Source organism: Panthera uncia, chromosome B1 (genome assembly GCF_023721935.1).
Source record: "Panthera uncia isolate 11264 chromosome B1, Puncia_PCG_1.0, whole genome shotgun sequence".
Lineage (NCBI taxonomy): Eukaryota > Metazoa > Chordata > Mammalia > Carnivora > Felidae > Panthera > Panthera uncia.
In genome coordinates this window covers 24,641,337-24,662,277 of record NC_064811.1, presented here as the reverse complement: position 1 = coordinate 24,662,277, position 20,941 = coordinate 24,641,337, and the positions used below count along the sequence as shown (strand labels likewise).

General features: G+C 38.6%; 1 protein-coding gene across 3 annotated transcripts in view; it reads right to left on the bottom strand.

Annotated features, from left to right (window-relative positions):
• PCDH7 (protocadherin 7) overlaps positions 1-20,941 on the bottom strand; it is a 424,220-nt gene that overhangs the window by 299,283 nt on the left and 103,996 nt on the right. The window lies entirely within an intron of this gene.

The window sequence follows — 20,941 nt, the reverse complement described above, 5'->3', positions numbered from 1 at the left end:
ATCTCTCAGAACAAGCAGCAGGGATACATTTTGCACACAAAGGAAATGTAACCAAAAAGGTAAAATAAGGTAACAAAAGTATGTCACCAGTTAATTTTGAGTAAGCAGAAGTTATGCATCTGGAACTAATCTAATTCGCATTCATGCACCCACACGAGCACATATTAATTAGTCTAAGTCTATCCCTACCATTAATAAAACAGAGTTCTTTAGATGCTGAAAATCTGTCCTATGATACCTTCAGCAGTCAGAGGGAAGAAGGCTGAAAGTAACATGAAAGGGAAAAAAGCCCTGTAGCATCGGACTCTACTTGTATTGAGGGTCAGGAAACCCACGTTGTGATCTGACAGACACCATTATCTGTGTGACATGTAGCAAATTGCCTCAACTTTAAAATAAGAAACTTGAACTAATGTGATTTTTTCATATAAGCACCTATGATTTCCCCAAGCAGGGTCTTCAGAGGGTGAGTCCTCTCTGGTACACGAGCAAATGACGGCCAAAAGGCCAAGTCCCGTCTAGTGGAAAACTCTCCTGGATGGCAGTTTTTCATGTGTCCACTTGAGTTATAAAAACATAGACATCCCCATGCCATTTTTCTCCACCCACAAACTACAAATAAACGAGTGGTTTTAGTTTAAAAGGAATGTTAAAGGCCAATAAGTGCCATTAACAATGCAAAAGAATGTTAAAACAGCTTCATTTTTGAATCGGTAAAGAACCTAATGTGATTTCTCAAGAGGATTCAACCTCTGTGGTGTGCTTTTCCATTTTATAATGAGTAATAAGAAGAGGGCTTGGAAAAAAGATAGTATTTCCAAAGCCCAAGAGTGAGGGCCAGTTTATCACCTAGCTAGGCTCCTACAATTTTAATTGCATATTTAGGTCATTGGCTGTAACGGCCGATGAGCTGTTACCATGAAACATCCTACAATCATTAAAGAAAATGTTAGAAGGAGAGGGAAGTTGTAAATGGAAATGTTAAGAGATTCTTAACTATGCTGTCTTAAATGCTACTGTTGAAATACAAACTGAACTTTGAGCATGATTTAACAGAACTATGAAAAGAAAGACCTCTGAGCCCCCACGCTTACTTTCAATTGTACTGAAAGCTATCAGTGTTGTGTTTATGCCAGACTAATTTAGTCAAGAGTAAAAGTATTCATTTAGACACACAGCCCTCACTGCATCTGTCCTCATCTGAAAAGAAGAAAAACTATGTAAAAAAGGAAGGAATGCTCTTTGTTATAGAAATGTTTAAAATGCTCAAAAATCACCAGTTAGTATGCTAGCATTGTGGTAAATTCACATTAGAAACATAATTATGCAGAGAATTACCTGATGATATATTACTTTTACCATTTATATTTTCCAGTTGGGTCACATACTTGTTTATACAGAACACTTAAAATTTTTAAATGCCTTTAAAGTTGCTATCCAAAGGTTAGTTCCCTCCAAAGTTTTTATGTTCTATGAAAGATTTCGGATCGCCACTGTTACACCCACTGAAACTATTTTAGAAGGTTACTGATGTGAAGAAGGTAATATGAATACACAAGTTTGTATGTGTAGTGTAGGTAAAGAATCCACTTATATACAATCGATTGGATGTATATTTTATGGGACTGAAATTAGTATTGCTCATTAAAGACAGAGCAAGGTAATTCATTAAATATATATTAATAGGAGCAAAATGGAAACAGATCTGCATTTTTCTCTTGAAAATTACTTTAAATAATACACTACCTTTATTGATGTCAGTGCTGAATTTCGACTTTATATTGATATATTACTAGATCTAAGTGCAATGGTAGAAATATGAGTAAAGTAATACAGAAAAGGTGGGAGACAGGAAAGAATAAGAAGATGGGATAAAAATTCAAGAACTCTGTAAAACACCTAATGCAATTCTCCAACAGAAAATAAAAATCATACTGTAGTTTATTTATAAAACTCCTTCCCATTATTAAAATTCACTCTAAGATTAACTTAGAATTATGATTTGTAGCAAATGTTAGCTAATAATTTCCATCATTCTCTTTAAAAAAGGGGGGGCGCCTGGGTGGCTCATGGGGCGCCTGGGTGGATCAGTCAGTTAAGCGGCCGACTTCGGCTCAGATCATGATCTCGTGGTCCGTGAGTTCGAGCCCCGCGTCAGGCTCTGTGCTGACAGCTCAGAGCCTGGAGCCTGTTTCAGATTCTGTGTCTCCCTCTCTCTGACCCTCCCCCGTTCATGCTCTGTCTCTCTCTGTCTCAAAAATAAATAAACGTTAAAAAAAAATTAATAAAAGTGGGGGTAGCCAGCCATCTATCTTATATAGGAAAAATTCCAAGTTCACATGGTTGGCTAAAGAAGTGATCATTTCATAGTGTACTCTTCACATTTGCCTGCTGCCTTTGTCTACGTGAAGGCAAACAAGCATTTTGGCAAGTCAGACATTAATGCGTGTGAGTGTGGGCAACAATTCTTTCACAGGACAGCTGGATGAGTCCTACAAAGACTTTTCAGCCAAATGTTGATTCTAAAGCCTTCTGGTGTGAAACACACGGAGAGGCCTGCAGCACAACCAGCTTGAAGCAGCCCCTGATACAGGAAGCGAAAACTATCAACAAGGAATTCTCAGCGGTACACCCATACTTTGTGAATTTACCACATGGAAAAGAGAGGTAAAAAGCATAAAATCTGAACAGTAGCATTACAAGCAGTTGTTTTGTTTTGTTTTGTGTTTTGCTTTGCTTTGCTTTGCTTCGTTTTGTTTTGGTTTTGATTTGTTTTGTTTTGTTTTAAGTAAGTTCAGGGCGCCTGGGTGGCTCAGCCAGTTGAGCCTCGGACTTCAGCTCAGGTCATGATCTCAAGGTTCATGAGTTCGAGCCCCACATGGGGCTCTGTGCTGACAGCTCAGAGCCTGGAACCTACTCTGGATTCTGTGTGTCCCTCTCTCTCTGCCCTCCCTCTCCCCCTTGCACTCTGTCTCTCTCTCTCTCTCTCTATCTCTGTCTCTGTCTCTCAAAAAGAAATAACTGTTAAAAAAAAAAAAAAAGTAAGCTCTATGCCCAATGTGGGACTTGAACTCGTGACTTCGTGATCAAGAAGTCATATGTTCTACCACTTAGCCAGTCAGGCGCCATTGAACTGTAGCATTATGAACCATGAACAAAGTTGAGGAATTTTCTTTGCATCTCTGCACTCTTGGTTTTTCAAAACCTGATTTCTACACTCAGACTGAGAGTCCAAATACACGCACACACATACATACCTACACACCACATATTTGGCACAGTAATAAATACAGTTGTGCACATTTACCTCATGAACAAGGGTTCTTAACAGAAGGCACTTTGCCCTCAGGTGACATGGGGTAATGTCTGGAGGCATTTTTGACTTTCACAACTTGGGTGGCGCTATTCGCATCTCATAAATAGATACCAGGGACGCTGTTAAACATCCTACAACACGCAGGTCAGCCACTTACAAAGAAAAGAATCATCCGGCCCAAAATGTCAACAGTGCCCAGGTTGAGAAACTGCAGTAAATATATTCAGATGTGTAAGTGTCACTACGTACATTTTTGTCTTGATAAATGTTAACTATCACTTAAGAGATAACTTCAAGATGAAAGTAAAAATCTAAAAACACAGCATTTTTAAAGCAGCGCTGAGTCAATCAATTTCCATGTTGAGTCAGTTTCTAGTTTTATAGTATTCAAATAAGAAGAGATGATAAATCACTCCTTCCATCTTAACTTTACATAGACCTGGGTTTTTTTTCTTTTTAAAAAATAGATTTTTTTAGAGGAGCATCAGTTTCACTGAAAAACTGAGCAGAAAGTACGAGATGTCCATGTACCCCCTGCCCCCCACCACACAACTTCCCCCATTATCGACATCCTCCCCCATTATCGACATCCTCCACTTATATTTGTTATAATCAATGAGCCTACACCCACACATCGTTATCACCTAAAGTCCATGGTTTACCTTAGAGTTCCCCTTGAGGCTGTGCATTCATTCTATGGATTCTGGCAAATGTGTAATGCCATGTATCCACCATTAAAGTATCACACATATTAGTTAACCAGCCCTAAAAATCCCCTCGGCTCTGTTGACACAGAATTATTTCCTTTTGAGTGCACAGACCTGTGTTTTCAAGTTTTAAACACACCACAACCTAAGCAGTATAATTCCACAATGAATTAATATATTAATCAGAGGAATCTGGAGGTTGGATTAGTTTTGCCAAAACAACTATAATTTCGACTCCACAAATGATAAACAAATTAATAAATATTAAACACGGATCCCACAAATTTTCCAAGTTACATTTCTGTGTCAAAATAAACATCTTATACTAACATTCACAGTAAATGTGAGAGACGGTATTTCCATCAAATACAGCATCTGAAAAGGCTTCACCTCCTATTAAAAGAACCAATATGCTTTTAATGTGTTTCACCTTTTGAGACCAATGTGTAATAAAACCCTCAAATTAAGTAGATTGCATTTTAGCTTAGATAAACTAATAGCACAATTAGAGCACCACATAATTCACCATTACTGCTCCAAGGGAAATCACTTAAGTATTTAAGCTCTTTAGAAGGACTTCTCTGATAAAGTAATGACTATCTACAAAACTCTCCTGAAGATTAGTAGTATTGGTGTCCATGGTAGGTGAAAAGAAGGAGAGGGGGGCACTTAACACTCTAAGATGCACTTTTAGTGGCCAAAAGTACACAGATTATTTTTTTCTTGAGGACATTTGTGGCGCTTCTCGCCTCCATCAAGACGTGGTTAGGATTGTTCTATCTGATTTTAACCATGTGGAGCACAGCTGGAATGACTGAATCTGAGTTGTTTTATGTGTTAATTTTCACTTTTTAAATACTTTCCACCATTATGAACAAGTTGGCTTGTTTCATGAGATGCAAATTGAACCATGCCCAAATTCTTTTTGAAACAAGGGATATTTTGCACATCTATAGAGATAGAGAGAGAGAGAGAGAGAGAGAGAGAGAGAGATACACATATGTAAGTAATGTGAATTATATCAATACTTGATTTGGGGAAAGAAATTTATAATTATGTTTCCAGAACTGCTTTCCAGTTAGGCTTAAAAATTTTTAGGAAAGGTTGAGTATGAAATAAAAATATATATGTTTATGTATCTGCAAAGTTCACAGAGTTCATAGATGATATATTAAAATGCAACTATTTTAAAGCTTATTTTTCTTATGTAGTGGGCTAACTATATAAGTAAGTATATAAGAAAAAACTAATTTGCTTATTAAACTTTTCAATTACTCCTACAGTGGCAATTTTGCAATGATAAGTTGAAGGGTTTTGGGTTTTTTTTCCTTCATTTTTTGGTAACACCGCAAGACTCAGGAAAACTCTACACAAATTATTAGTTTTTGGGGGTGCTTTGCTGGTTCAGTGGGTGGTAACTCTTGATCCCAGCGTCGTGAGTTCAAGCCCCACGTTGGGCATGGAGCCTACTTAGAAAAATATATTAGTATTTCAGATCGTATTGTCCATGCTTAATGCAGATATATTTCTTTGGAAAGACCTAATAAACATGACTATGCACTACACAGAAGAATCTAGTGCTTGGGAACCACCCACAATGTGGACTCAAAATGCGCTACAAGTGAAAATAAACTGGAGGTGCCTGGGGGCTCAGTTGGTTAAGCATACAACTTCGGCATGGGTCATGAGCTTGGGGTTTGGGTGCCCCGTGTGGGGCTCTGTGCTGACAACACAGAGATTGAAGCCCGCTTAGGATTCTGTGTCTCCCCCTCTCTCTGCCCCTCCCCTGTTAATGCTCTCTTTCTTAAAGATAAATGAACATTAAATCGTTTGAAAAAATAAAGAAAAGAAACTGATTTTCCCAACTTTCCAGCTAAGGAGATGCCTAGACATTGAACACAAGAGAACCATACAGTGCATTAATTTTTAATAGGAAATAGAATTTGGTCGTCAAGATCATTTATTTCCTCCTGGACACCATGACTCCTTTCACCACAGAGAGCTGCCAGAAAATCATTACTGAATTTCTGCGTGAGGTTTAAAAACACTTAATTTTTTTAAATGCTTATTTATTATTTTCGAGAGAAAGGCAGAATGTGAGCGGGGAAGGTGCAGAGAATCTGCACACACACAGAATCTGAAACAGGCTGGAGGCTCTGAGCTGTCAGCACAGAGCCCCACGCGGGGCTTGAAGCCAGAACCAGGAGCTCACGACCTGAGGGAAGTCGGACACCCAACCGACTGAGCCACCCAGGCGCCCCTTAAAAGCAATTTAAATGCCTAAGCACAGAGAAGTATTTTTGTTTTCCACTAGAAGAGTATATGGTTCATGTAAACTTGTTTAAAGAGATTTTTGTACTGGCAAGAAGAAGCTATTCTATTCTTGATGAACAGGTAAATTGCAATCTCAGCCCAAATGTACCACAAATCTCGAAAGAACAAACTCCAGGAGGCTACAGGGGCAAGTTTGTTCTTTATGTTACATGTTAAAATTAGCTCAGGGAGCTAATTTGTTTGTTTGCCTCGTGTTTAACAGAACACAGGCTAAGAAAGGTGAAGACAGAAATAAAAAAAAAAAAAATGTGACAGTCTTTGAAAATAATGGCTATATCCTCAACAGAAAAAAAAAATGTCTATTTTATGTAAAGTGCCAGACCCTCCCCTCAAAAAAAAAAAAAAAAAAAAAAAATTGGGAGGTAGATTAAAAAGGTGAATGTCCAGGAAAAGGATAGGTAGAAATAAGATAGGATCTACAGCTTCGCTGGCATTTACGAACTGCTCCCTAGCTATGCTCAAGTTCTCAAAAATGTATTCACTTATCAAGAAACATTAATTGGCACTATGTAATGCCAGTAGCTGCCACTGCTGAGGCTACAGCCTTGAATGAGACAGACACTATCTCTTCTCTCTTGGATGGATAAATAGGGGTGGGTGGATTCACAGATGTGTAAGTAAGCAAGTATCAGGAAGCAGTAAGTACTAGGGAAAAAAATAAACCGGTAATTACGGTAATTACTGCAGGTACCCTATTCAGAGTGTTTCATGCTGCTAGGGTTCTCTCAAGTCTTCCTCCATGTAACCTTCGGGGCGGCCCGCTATATCATCGATCTCATTGTGTCCCATTCCTGCATCGTCTCCTACGGACCATAAACTGATACCTGGGGTATTCCGGATCCTCCATAAACTGCTTTCCCTCCAACCATGTCTTCCAACCATATCTTCCATACAAAGTGTACCATGTCCCATCATGCGTTCATTCACTCACTCATTCATTCACCTCTTCGAAAAGGTATTGATGGGGACGCCTACCTGTGCTGCAGACACAACGTTGAATATAAATATTCACGGTCCCTTCCATTACAAAAATGTACAATCTGTTAGAGAACACTCACCTTAATCAAACCCCAGAAAGAAACGACCAATTGCAAATGTGAAAAGTGCTTCAGAAGTAAAAAACGGTATCACCAGAAGGAAGAAAAAGGGATATGACCCTGGAAGAAATGACAGTTGGGTCCCTGTTTGCATGCACAGTATTTTAAAATGTTTTAATGTTGAGTTTTAAGTTTATTTACTTATTCTGAAAGAAAGAGAGAGCGCACGCGAGTGGGGGAGGGACAGCGAGAGAGGAGAGGAAGAATTCCAAGCCAACTCCACGCTGCCATTGCAAAGAGCCCGATGTGGGGCTCGAACCCATGAAGCGTGACATCATGACCTGAGCTGAGATCAAGAGTCGGACACTTAACCAACTGAGCCACCCAGGCGCCCTTCTATGTTTTAATTATGTGTTTCTATGTGTTCAACGTTCAATAAATTTTGGCACCCAAGGGCAGATTATTTCTGGTTTCCCACGCTAGTATATACAGCTGTATATAAAATATTACAAGTGATAAAGAAATCATTTCCAATAGATTTCTATTATCCCTAACATATTATGGATACCTGAGATTACTGCTAAAAGCAGAGGCAAAAAAGAAAAGAAAAAAAAAAAGCAAAAACCAGTGTTGTGTTTTGTTTTCTTTGTTTTTGAGAGGTTTTTTGGGTTTTTTTTTTTGTCTTTTTGTTTTGTTTTGTTTTGTTTTGTTTTGTTTTTAACTATTGCCATGTTTGTTTTCCACAGGAAGCTCTCCCTTGATTCTCACAGCAGCTCATGTGCCCAGTGGTCTTTATGTTCTCCTTACAATACTCTGTGAAATTCTTTCTCAGACTCTGCATTCCTAAAGGATATATATCTACCTGCTGACACCTCTTATAAGGTTAGGAAAATTTTCTGTCTGGCAAAAGAAAACTCTGGAGAATATTAAACTCACTGCACCCTTTTTTCTGTGGGCAGTAACATCTTTGCATATATATTACTCATCCCTAGATATTAACTAAGATCCACCGGAAATTATAAGGAGACAAGGAGAATTTGGTTTCAGATTAGGAGTTAGATAATCCTGACCTGGCTTAGTATGACATTTGTTTATATTCTTATATTCCTGGGTATATGTATCATTGTACACTTTTGCATATTCAGAGGGGTAACGCCAAACCCACGTTTAGAGGTCAAATGATCAAGCTATCCCCTATTTCCATCTATTTGTGTTTAATGCTTACGGCTGAGAATGTTTCAAAGAGATCATAAAATCACATCATGTCAGAAAACTTTCTTAGAATGTCTGGAGGGTAATGTTTTGGATAGATTAAACTAAAACATCATATCGGGGAAGTTGCTGGCCTGCAAAACATAATGTTCTTTTTAACTGGAAAGATAGAGCACAGAACTGCAAGAACAAGAATGGCAGATACATTTAATTTTTTAAGGTATAAACAATTTAGGTCCTTGAACTCATTATATCATGATGAAATTTGAGAAACCATTTTTCCCTATAAAAACGTCTGGAAATATCTCACTGGGAAGCAAATTGTGAAGTCTTAAGGTAAAATATATAGCTTCTTTCACTGTCTTCTTTGTGCCTGTCTTAATCGAAGATTGTTATCTTGAAAAGAACCAAATTATAGCAGAAAATTAATGTTTCTATCTTCAATTTAATTCTGTTTCTTTTCAGGAGTACATTAGAGCTATTCTGAAGTATTCTTGGCAGGTGCAGTATTTCACTGTGTACATATCCAGATCAGTTGCATTAATTTAAATTCTATCCTCATGTTTTCAGTATTTTTTATTTGTCTTTTTAAAATGTTTTAGCAAAGAAATTCGAATTCCCCCAAACGGGTCCTTATGCATAGCAGCGCTTTCCTGCATATGAGAAAGCAAACTCTTGATTTTGCAGAAAAAAAAGGGGGGCCAAAGAAATTATATGAGAGCAACTGTATGTCCTTTTACAGCTAGAAGTTGGCTTTACACATTCCACGACTCATAAATAAACAGAAGAGTTCTGTGAACTATATGCAGATGGCTGGGTCTACACTGGGAGCCTTTTGTGATGACTTTGGTTTGCTTCCCTGTTTTGCCATCTCTTAAAATATCTGCAAAATTTTTTTTTTTGTTTTTTGCTTTGCTCCCCCCGAAATAGGACAAGCAGAATCCTGTAACTTGAGAATGTATCCTCTGCCTCCTTGGGGCTTTATCAACCTTGGAGAAATTCGGGTTTTTTTCTCCTCATTTTCTGTTCACATAAAAATATCTGCCCCCACAACTGAAGCTAAAAAAAGGCTTTATGTTTTAAATATTTAGTGTTTTATTTTTAAAAGAAAACACAATAATGGAAACACAAGGAGAGAGGTGAATCTGCAAGGTGGTAGAAAGAAGTCATAAGCCTACGCGGGGAAAAAATCCCACAAACCACATAAAGGAAGAGATGAGATCAGCCACTTAAGCAAGCGAGTTTAAGGTTACCACACTGGCACCGAGCAAAAGTGTTCCTGCCAAGCCCAAATGAGGAAAGGAGTGGGAGGAATAAGGGCATCTGACAGAGCAAGGCAGGGAGACAGACACCAAAGTCAAGTGGAAATGCTAAGACAGCAGTTTTTGTGTGTGTGTGTGTTTTTTTTCACCTGATTATGGCACAGAAATTTTAGCACACTGGTAAGAACATTGGATATAAAAAAAGAACTGAAATAATATGCATACCAGTATTTATAATCATTTCAATGTTGCAAACCCTTTTATTCAACTACCTCTGCTACTCCACATACACAGGCAAAACCAGGCACACACACACACACACACACACACACACACACACAAATACACACACACACCCTCGTGACCATTTACCACTACATCAACAATCATTTGCTTAGCTAATCATAAAGCATCTTTCTCAACAGCAAAAGCCTAAGGGATTTGGCAATGTAAAAAGTATTGATGTTTCTCTGATGTATATTCAAAAATCCATATTACAATTCGTTATTCCTCATGCATGAGTCAGCAAAGATATACTGTATCGTTAAAAAGGCATGAAGGTTTCCAGTCAAGCCTTTTAAGATTTTACAAATAACATTTCAAGAGGGTTGAGAATGTGGACCAAGATAGCAGATGGCTTTTAGTACACTACTGCTCCAGGATCCTTTGATTTTATTACTTTTGCTTTGTGATGGTGCTCTTTTCTGGTTTGTTTTGATGACTTTGTGGCCTAATGGACTGAAATTAGACAGCGGAGCTGAAAACCCTTAAGTCCTAATGACAGAGAGTGACTTATTGGGTGACCTTGAGGAAGTGTTACATTTCTCTTATCGTCATTTCTATGGCAAAAAATAAAAGTTACCCTGACCCGTACCCCTAAAGATGGTCTGAGGAGACTAGTAATTATCACTCAATTTGCATAATATTAAATAATAATATTATCTGCCATTTATTAGGTATTCCCATGAGTCACACACTATGTCAGGTACTTAGCCTATTTTGTGGCTTTGTAAAAATTATTTTCATTTATTTATTTTTTAATGTATACTTATTTTTGAGAGGGAGAGAGGGAGCATGAGTGGGGGAAGGGCAGAGAGAGAGGGAGACAGAATCTGAAGCAGGCTCCAGGCTCTGAACTGTCAGCACAGAGCCCCATGCGGGGCTCAAACCCACAATCCACGTGACCATGACGTGAGCTGAGGTCAGACGCTTAACCAGCTGAGCCACCCAGGGACTTTTTTTGTGGCTTTTATTCCTCACAATAGCCATACAAACGATGAACAGTTAACTTCATTTTACGGATGAAGAAATGAGGCTCAGGAAGTTTGAGGACTTGAACTTGAGTTGGCCTGAGCACAAGTCTCCCTCTTTTTCCTCTAGGCGACCTGATCTCTGCTAATGAATAGTAATAATTAAGATCAAGATGCTTATTAATTCATTTGTTATATTATATATAGTAACTATATATACCACATAACATACAGCAGGTACTGCATGTAAAGTGATTATATCATCTTATTGTAATATATATATATATATATGTGCACTAGCATTCCATCGTTTTTTTTTCCCTTTTTTCAATCTATGTCTCTTACTGTTTTACTTGAAAACAAATACCAAGAAGAAGGATGCTTTGCTCCTACAGTCTGTAAATTACTATTAGATTTCTAAAGGTATGATATGGTAACTGATTTGCAAGAAGAGTTGGCCCCTGATTTGAGAGTGAACTTCTGGATGCCAGAGCTTTATTTGGTGGTCCTTCGTTGAATTATTTTCCCTGTAACTCACTGTTCTGCAACAGAAGATAAGATCCACCATGCTTTACAGTTTCGGGGAGCATATAAAGTGAAGGAATCTGAATCTTCACTAAAGATAAAAAAGAATGAGGGAAGGGGGAGAGGGTGGTACTTCTTGGGTTGCCCTACAAAAGCCAGGAACTGATTTGTTAAATAAATGCTTCTTTTTCCAAATGAGTCTTCTAATGGATCATTTCCATGTAGCTAAATGCATTTTTTTTTATTTAAAACTACAAAGAAAAAATACCTTTCAAATGTGTTTGAAACACAGTGATAAGGACAAGGCAAAGAGTTTGACAAGAATGAAAGTGAAAGTAGCAAGAACCTGTCTCCTTTCTGTACATCTCCCAAGAATTAATTCCAGAAAAGGAAGGATCTAGTTCTTGAGTCTCTTCAAACTCCTAATTCACATGCCTATGGTTTCTTCAAAAAAAAAAAGGAAAGAAAGAAAGAAAGAAAAACGTTTTTCTTTTTCTTTTTCCTTTTGCCTTCCATTCACCTACCAAGAGCTTCAAAGCACATTAGAACATTAATTTATAATAGTTATGCTTATGTAGTGGGATCCCCTAAGATTTTAAGGACTAACTTGCCAATGGAAAATAGGCCATATGGAGCGCCCAGGCATTCAGAACACAAGTGAAGTCGATGATCTCCCCTAGCCCCCAGCCCCAGCATGACAAAGAGGATACTTGGCTACGATATTTCGGAACCTACGATGCTCTTGTGGATTGTGGATGCCAAATTGGAACAGAATTGGTCTCATATAAGACAGTAATAGATTTAAACACTACAATGCTTTACATATTTCTAATCAATTATTTGTATTAAAGTATGCGCTTTGTTTCGTGCCTTACATTACAGTTTCATTTACAGAGACATTGACAATAGAGCGAGACTTCACTTGTGGAAATTAGAGAAAATAAGTTGTCTGCTGGCAAGTATATTAGATTCAACTTATAAAGCAGTACTTTTTCAGAGAACTCATGCAAGTTTGCCAGAATGTGAAGGAGAAACTGCATAAAACTTTTGAGTTTATCAATCTGAAAAACTGACATACGTTGGTAAAGTGAACTCCACCCACCCTCAAAGACTCTACAGAATCACATACGTTCTTTTATACCCTCCATTTTCCATCTTGTTTCTGATTTCCTTTCTTGTGTAAGACCAAGCTCTTTTGTGTCACAGTTTGCCATATTTCTTTCTTTCTTTTTTTTTTTTTTAATGTCTTAACACTTTCCTAGATAAAATGGTGGGCAATTATCTCTGGAATGCTGTAGAAAAGAATTCCTTAAGCCTCTGGCTAGTTGCAGAAGGGCTTACATTAATCACTCTCTCTGCATGCTTGTCTCCTCGTGGTAGTGTCCAATGTCAAGTCAGACAGTCCATGCAGGGCCCTTGATAGAACGTTAAAAGGGCATTACCACACACCGCAGGTAGCCAGGAAGAACAAAGCCCTTGGCCCTGAGTAATTTCAATAATTTCTGCACAGGTCTAATCCACTGCTTTGGGGACTATTTGTTCCTGAAATCTTTGTTCCACTACTTGCCATACAGTTGCTGATTCAACATTAAAAAAAAAAAAAAAGGTGCAGTTCGTATATTCCAGACGATTCTACACTTGATGTGTCTGCCACTGTGTACTTTCTTTTTGAAAATACTGACAACCAAAAGCTAGCTTCTCCTTGTTAAATGTTTTGTGTCTCAAAGAGGAGCCTAGAATGCCCTACTGTGGTAGTCAGTGTGGTTTAAAGTGAGTCAGCTCTATGAACCCTAAGGCACTCAACGCAGCTAACGCAGTTAAACCGTGAGTAATTTTGACAGGCATTCAAGGCCACAATAATGTAAATGGGTGTATTCTTTATGGGATTTTATTGCTGGTGTTTGAAATCTGCAGGTATTGTAATACCATCTTGAAATGATCTGAATCAGCTAGAGACAGACATTCCTCACTCCCCCCCCCATTATCATAACCTCCAGTCCACACATTTTTATCATAATATTATTTTATTCCTGGATCTACTGATCACATTTTCAAAACTATTACTCTTCACAATAAAACTTTCAGGAGAGAAATTCAGCTTTTTATAAATCCCTGTAAAGGTTGCTATGAAAAACTTCACCCATACATGCAATCTCCTGGGCAGCATTGGTTCTTCCATATAAAATAACAGGACTTTTCAATCCAGTGATAATACAGTCACCTACACTTTCTACTTCTTCCATACTGCTTGATTTTAAACTGTGCTTTTTCTTGCCATAAATACATACGTGTGTGTGTGTATATATATATATATATATATATACACACACACATACACACACATATATGTAATATACAAATATATATATGTGTGTGTATGTGTGTGTATACACACACACACATATATGTGTATATATATATATATATATATATATATATATTCCAGATATATACTTTCCTTTATTCAGATGTTCACTTCCTCCTGTGAATCTTTTTACCACTTAATACTTCTGCTCTTGCGTGCATGCATTTTGTCTCTGTTATCACTAGTAAACTGTGCTCTCTGTCAAAGCATAGACCACATCTTATTCATTTCTGCCTTACCTGCATTACCTTATAAAAAAAAAGATACCCAATAAAGTGATAAAATGAATCAAATAAGTTGGCTTCATGTTCTGGCTTCTCTATTAACTATATGAGTCAACCAAATATGGGTTACATAAAATAGTAAATGAAGGATTAAAATAAATTGCACTGCTAACATCTTCAATCTTTCTGTTTTGGTCCAATAGCTATCTGAGTCAACTAAATATAGAGTATATAAAGCAGCAAAGTATGCAGTAAAATAATGTGGCTATGCGTAATGTGAAATAAGGTGCTTTTTTCTTCATATTTTGTGATTTTATTGCCCGTGTCTTGTTTGGAACTATACCTAGTACAAGAAAAACACCTTAGTTTAATACCTACCTCCTCCTCCCTTTAAAAGCAAAAATTCAAGATGCCTTCATATGCTTCATATTCTGAAGGTGATATCCTGACATCACCTTGTGAAGTAGGTAGAACAGATATCATGAGCCCCACTTTACAGAGGGTGAAACAGAGATACAGAATAGCTGTGCACTGCCCAAGTTTACATGTGTTCTCAGTTGGTAGAATAAACCCTAAGACGTCCAAGTCCTGGTCTATGAGTCTTACTACATCCTTTCTTCCAGCCCTAGTGTAGACTCTGCGATGAGACCTCTCTAGAATGGAATTTCTCAGCCCATGGGAGTCCATGTTCCCTGAGGATGAATTTTTATTGTTATTACTAATAAAATTATTACTAAATTTCCCTCATGCAGCCTAGCGCGTGGCACATAACAGACCCCAGAAGATGAATATTAAATACACTGGAAGCCTAACAAGCAACCAACTCTCTCAGCTGCACCTCCCACCTACTGGTTTATTATTATATATGTCTTTCCTTTGTTTCACTCTATTGAATGTACATGTAATTACACTTCTTAAAGTAATTTGATTGGTGGATTTATATAAAACCACTGTTTCTAACATCTAAATGAATATTTTTACCAAAGCCCATCAAATATAATTCAATTCAACTGGCACTTGGTGAAAGGGAACCACGTAGCAGACAATGGGTCACAGTTGAGAAGAAGACACATGGAAGAAGATGTTATCTCCGCTTTCAAAAAAGCAGGAGACTGGAGTGGTTGAGAACTCCTTTCCCTTGGGTTCCAATCCTGGCTCTCCTACAGACCAGCAGCCAAACCTTGGCAAGGTAAACCTGTGCCTCAATGTCTCTTCTACAAAATGTTGGTAATAATTTCATCTAGCACACTGCTTTGGTGCAAATGAGCAGGACCGGTTACATAATTTATGGGACCTAGTACCAATGCAAATGAAGGACGCCTTGTTCAAAACTGATAAAGAATTTTAGGATGGTGGGACACCTGGGTGGTTCAGGGGGTCAAGGGTCAGACTCTTGATTTTGGCTCAGGTCAGGATCTTATGTTTCTTGAGATCGAGACCAAGTTGGGCTGTGAATTAACAGCCTGGTGCCTGCTTGGGATCCTCTCTCTCTTACTTTCAAAGCCCTTCCCCCGCTCTCTTTCTCTCTCAAAATACGTAAATAAATAAATATTTTTTAAAAAAAGAATTTCAAGATGGTGACAAGAGAGAATTAAACCAAGCGGGGACACTTTTCAGTGTGGGGCCCTGTGTCACTACATAGATCAATGCCTAAGAAGCCAACCCTGGTGATATATGATTAATACACATAAAACAGAAGAGTGGCACATGGTAAATGTAACGTAGTGTCAGTTTATTAATATTGAAGAGCTTATAACTCCACTGAACATGTAAAACATATAAAGAAAAGTGGTAATTTTTAAGATGCTGTATAGATCTCAGTTTTTTAATATTTTAATTTTTTTTTTTTTAATTTTAGAGAGAGAGAGAGAGTGCAAGTGGGGGAGAGATGCAGAGGGAGAGAGAGAGAAAGAGGGAGCGAGTCTTAAGCAGGGTCCACGCTCAGTGTGGAACCCAATGCAGGGGTCGATCCCAGGAGCCCCAGATCATGATCTGACCTGAAATCAAGAATCATGCTCAGGGCGCCTGGGTGGCTCAGTCGGTTAAGCGTCCGACTTCAGTTCAGGTCATGATCTCACGGTCCGTGAGTTCTAGCCCCGTGTCGGGCTCTGTGCTGACAACTGGAGCCTGCTTCGGATTCTGTGTCTCCCTTTCTCTCTGCCCCTCCCCCGCTCACTCTCTCTCTCTCTCTCTCTCTCTCTCTGTCAAAAATAAATAAACATTAAAAAACTTAAAAAAAAAAAAAAAGAATCGTGCTCAACTGACTGAGCCACCCCTGGATAGATGTCAGTTTTAAATGAACTCTAAAGTCTGTAACAATGTTTTCATTCGCCCTGGATTTGGGGTCCCGTCACCAAAATGCACGACCACCTCTTATTTATTTCACAGAGACCATTCGTGTGCCTGTCTTTCACATAACATGTGCACGATGTGAGTTCCACCCTTTTATATGACATTTACACGACACTTTCCATTTGTTTACCTGTATAAATTTTGTCCAAATATAACACAGTATATGTAACAGGGAAGTTTCTTAACAAGAGATTCAAGTCCTGGCCTCTCTTGTGTCGATGGTAAGTATTTTCAGCTTATTGCTTATGTTTTACATTCCCTCCCTAATATCCAATCCTTAACTGTAAAAAACTTTACACTTCTGTGGTATCAAAATACCACATGGTTTTAGGATGTCCACATCCTACTCCCTGGAATCCACAAATATGTCATATAATCTGGCGGTTGGGGGTGAGTTAACATTTAGAATGCAGGCAGAATTATGGATGCCACGCAGCCGACTATAAGATAGGAGATTATGCTGGATTACTCAGGTGGACTAATGTAACCACACAGTCTCTTCAGCGTGGAAAAGGGAGGCAGAATACTTCAGTGCCGCTGTTGTGCATTGTCCATTGCTGATTTTGAAAATGGAGGAAGAGGCTCTGAGCCAAGAAATGTGGCCAGGTGCCAGAAGGTGCTAGAAGCTGGAAAAGCAAGAACAGATCCTCCCCTAGAGCCTTCAGCAAGGAATGCAATGCTTCTGGTGCCTTGATTTTAGCCCTTGAGACCCATTTCAGACTTCGGACTTCCAGAATTGTAAAATAATAAGTTTAGGATTTTTTTAATGTAAGTTATTGTCAAATTGATTTACATACAAGACGCAGTGCTCACCCCAACAAGTGCCCTCCTCAATGCCCATCACCCATTTTCCCCTCTCCCCCACCAGCCCCCATCCACCCTCAGTTTGTTCTCTGTATTTAAGAATCTCTTGTGGTTTGCCTCCCTCCCTCTCTGTTTGCAGCTATTTTTTCCCCTTCCTTTCCCCCATGGTCTTCTGTGAAGTTTCTCAAGATCCACGTATGAGTGAAACCATATGATATCTGTCCTTCTCTGACGGACTTATTTCACTCAGCATAATACCTTCCAGTTCCATCTACGTTGCTGCTAGGATGTTTTAAGACACTCAATTTGTGATAATTGTTACAGCAGCAACAGGAGAGCAATATAACATCTATCTCTGTACACGTGTGCGCACACACACACACACACACACGCACATGTACTCCAGATACACTTTTGAGCATTGGGCATTGCTGTCCTTAAGGTCCAGTAAATACCCTCACATAACTGGGCTGCTCCTGCTTGAAACAGTGAGAGATCGCCCTCCATATTGGATGCCAAACAAACTTCTACCTTTTTGCCGCAGATACATTGTCATAGAAAACGCAGAGTCTGCTTTTCTTGACCGAGACTGAGAATGTTGACCCTCTACACCGGTCCTACCGCACTGAAACATCTCCGCCATTACTGTGCTGATCACATTAGCTGATGGTGAATATTCTTATCTGTCTTACTCATTAGACAGGGACAGCCTCCAGGGCAGGGGCTGCACCCTTATTCATATCTTCATAGCCACAGCATGACAGTGCCTGGTGCATGGCAGACTCATCGATATTTCTTGATTCGCATTAACGAATGGATGGCTAGAAATTTCTTTAAGCCTGCACACGTGTGCACATGTGCACATGGGGTAAATTTATATTTTGATTTTATTTACTGCTAACAACAGCATTACGAGATAAGCACTACATTAGTTAATGATGGGAGGGATGGGTAGTAAGGTCAGATTCAAGAATATAGGCTTGGGACCAGAATTCATCAAAGCCTTCTAATCATGGTTTGAACACCGATCAATAAAAGAGAAACAGGCTTCATTACTATCAGTTAATATGACTTCACATTAACCAAGAATCAGCCGATACTCACAAGATATCTGATGGCAGGATACACAGACATATCCAGTAGTGTAAACAAAAGAAAGAAAGAAAGAAAGAAAGAAAGAAAGAAAGAAAGAAGAAAGAAAGAAAGAAAGACACTTTCAGGGGCCTAAAAGTTAGACACTTGCTCCTGCTGCATGTGGATGGACAAGGGAGATAAAATTCTTCAATAGTGGAGTTGCAGAATCTATTTTTATGTTATTATATGTTGTATCATTTTTAGCCAAAACCCAGTTTCATCCAGCCACAGCAAAAACAAAAGCTCACAATTCTGCCACAACTTGTGAGGCAAGAGGGGGGCAAAAGGGGATGCAGAGCTCCCCTCTAGGTGTGAACAATTTTTTTTTCAAAAGACATTTAACAAATCCCATTTGTCAAAAGACATTTAACAAATCTCAAGTGTGAGTTACTGTGCTTTTTTGAAGTGCCACTTTTGTGTGTTTACTAAAATGATAAATCACTTAGGTACGGATTCATATGCGGCCAGATCTCAATGAAGGAGCACACATTAAATTTGTTTTTAATTTTCCTAATGTTTATTTTTGCAAGAGAGCATGAGCGGGGAAGAAGAGAGAGGAGGGGATAGAGGATCTGAAGCCATCTCTGCGCTGATAGCAGCAAGCCCCAGGTGGGGCTCGAACTCACAAACTCTGAGATCATGACCTGAGCCAAAGTCAGATGCTCAACCAACCGAGCCACCCAGGTGCCCCATTAATTTTTTTTTGAAGTATGACAATTATAAGGCATCTGAAATATGAACCATCTGTACAACTTTAATTTTAGGGACAGAATTCATTATAGGAAAGAACACTGCCTAGTAAAGTAGGACAAACATGTTTTGTTGATGGTTGTATACACATCAGTAATAACCCTATGGATAGGGGTTTCACATCTATTTTACACAGATGACACTTGTCCCCATAGGTAGAAGGGAAAAATAAGCCTTCCATCAGCCTACTATTTACTGGATAAACTGCAGGTGAGCTTAACTCTAATTCATCTCTTCTTGGTTCAGAGTCAGCTGGAGGGGGGGAAGGTATTCAGAATGAGTAGAGGCCCTTCTGTCTTTTGTGTTTGTTTTTCTTTTGTTTCAATTTTAATCAATCAATTAAGAATAATCAAACGTTGAAATAATGGGTGAAACTTTAAAAAAAAATATTTTGGCATACTCATATCCATGACCTTATTGTATGCCAGGAACTTGTGCCCAGAATTTTACAAAAGTTATTTAGCTTCCTCAGTGTAAAACTGACATTACTCTTTGCAAAACTGTTATGCCCATTTTACAGAGGAGATGTTTATCCCATAGTTGCTAAACGCTACGATCAAAATTTGAACTGAGTTCTTTTTTTTTTTTGTAATTTCTTTTAATGTTATTCATTTTTGAGAGAGAGAGCCAGAGCATGAGAAGGGGAGGGGCAGAGAGAGAGGGAGACACAGAATGTGAAGCAGGCTCCAGGCTCTGAGCTGTCAGCACAGAGCCCGACGCGGGGCTCGAACTCGCAAACCGCGAGATCATAACCCAAGCCGAAGTTGGACGCTCAACCGACTGAGCCACCCAGGTGCCCTCAAACTCAGTTCTTTATATTAATCAAGTCCATGCAGCTTTTCCTTTCTGGATTAGTTTTAAGATGGCAGCGTAGAGCAGAAACATATCTCCCATGAATAAATTCTGATTATGATTCTCTTTGTCTTTTTAGCTGTCCAGGCATGAATGGAGGAAGCTTATGAGGGTTAAAATCTGGTCAGCCAGACAGGAAGTTGAAACATCGCAGGTAGCAGGATGCAGGCTATCTAGCCATGCAAATGAGAGCAAAAAAAAAAAAAAAAGAAAGAAAGAAAGAAAGAAAAAAAAGTGTAGTTTAACATAAGGCCACTTGTAGGAAAATGCTAGAGTGGGATGCCTGAACAAGTATAATTTCAGAAAGGAGATTTTGATGAAATGCTCTCATTTTACTAGAAGTGATTAGACTTTTCCTACATCCAACAAAATCCAACAATCTAGTAAAGAGAGACAGAGTGAAACGAGTTGAAGCAGAAGCAAGGAGTGAAAATTTAGAGGCATTATGAGGAAATAAGAATGAGAAAGGAATGTTTTAGCTGGAGAAATTTATGCCAGAATACATACAACATTTAGAAAAAATAAGGACAAACACGATTTGAGAACTACAAGAAATTCATAGGGATGTTGAGAACAGCATAAATAATTCTCATTCTGGGATGTCTAGCAAGCTAATGAAAAGCAGAGAAATAACCTCAATGACCTGTGAAATCTCCCCAGATTCAGGCCCAAGATTTCTGTTGTTATTATTTAGTATTAGGGCTGCAGCCTAGGAAATAGCAAAGAGAAATGAAGAAAAACAAATCCTACTCAAACTGGGGACATGAGAGCCAGACATGGAAGGAAAGCAAAAAAAGCATGAAGGATGATTAAAAAA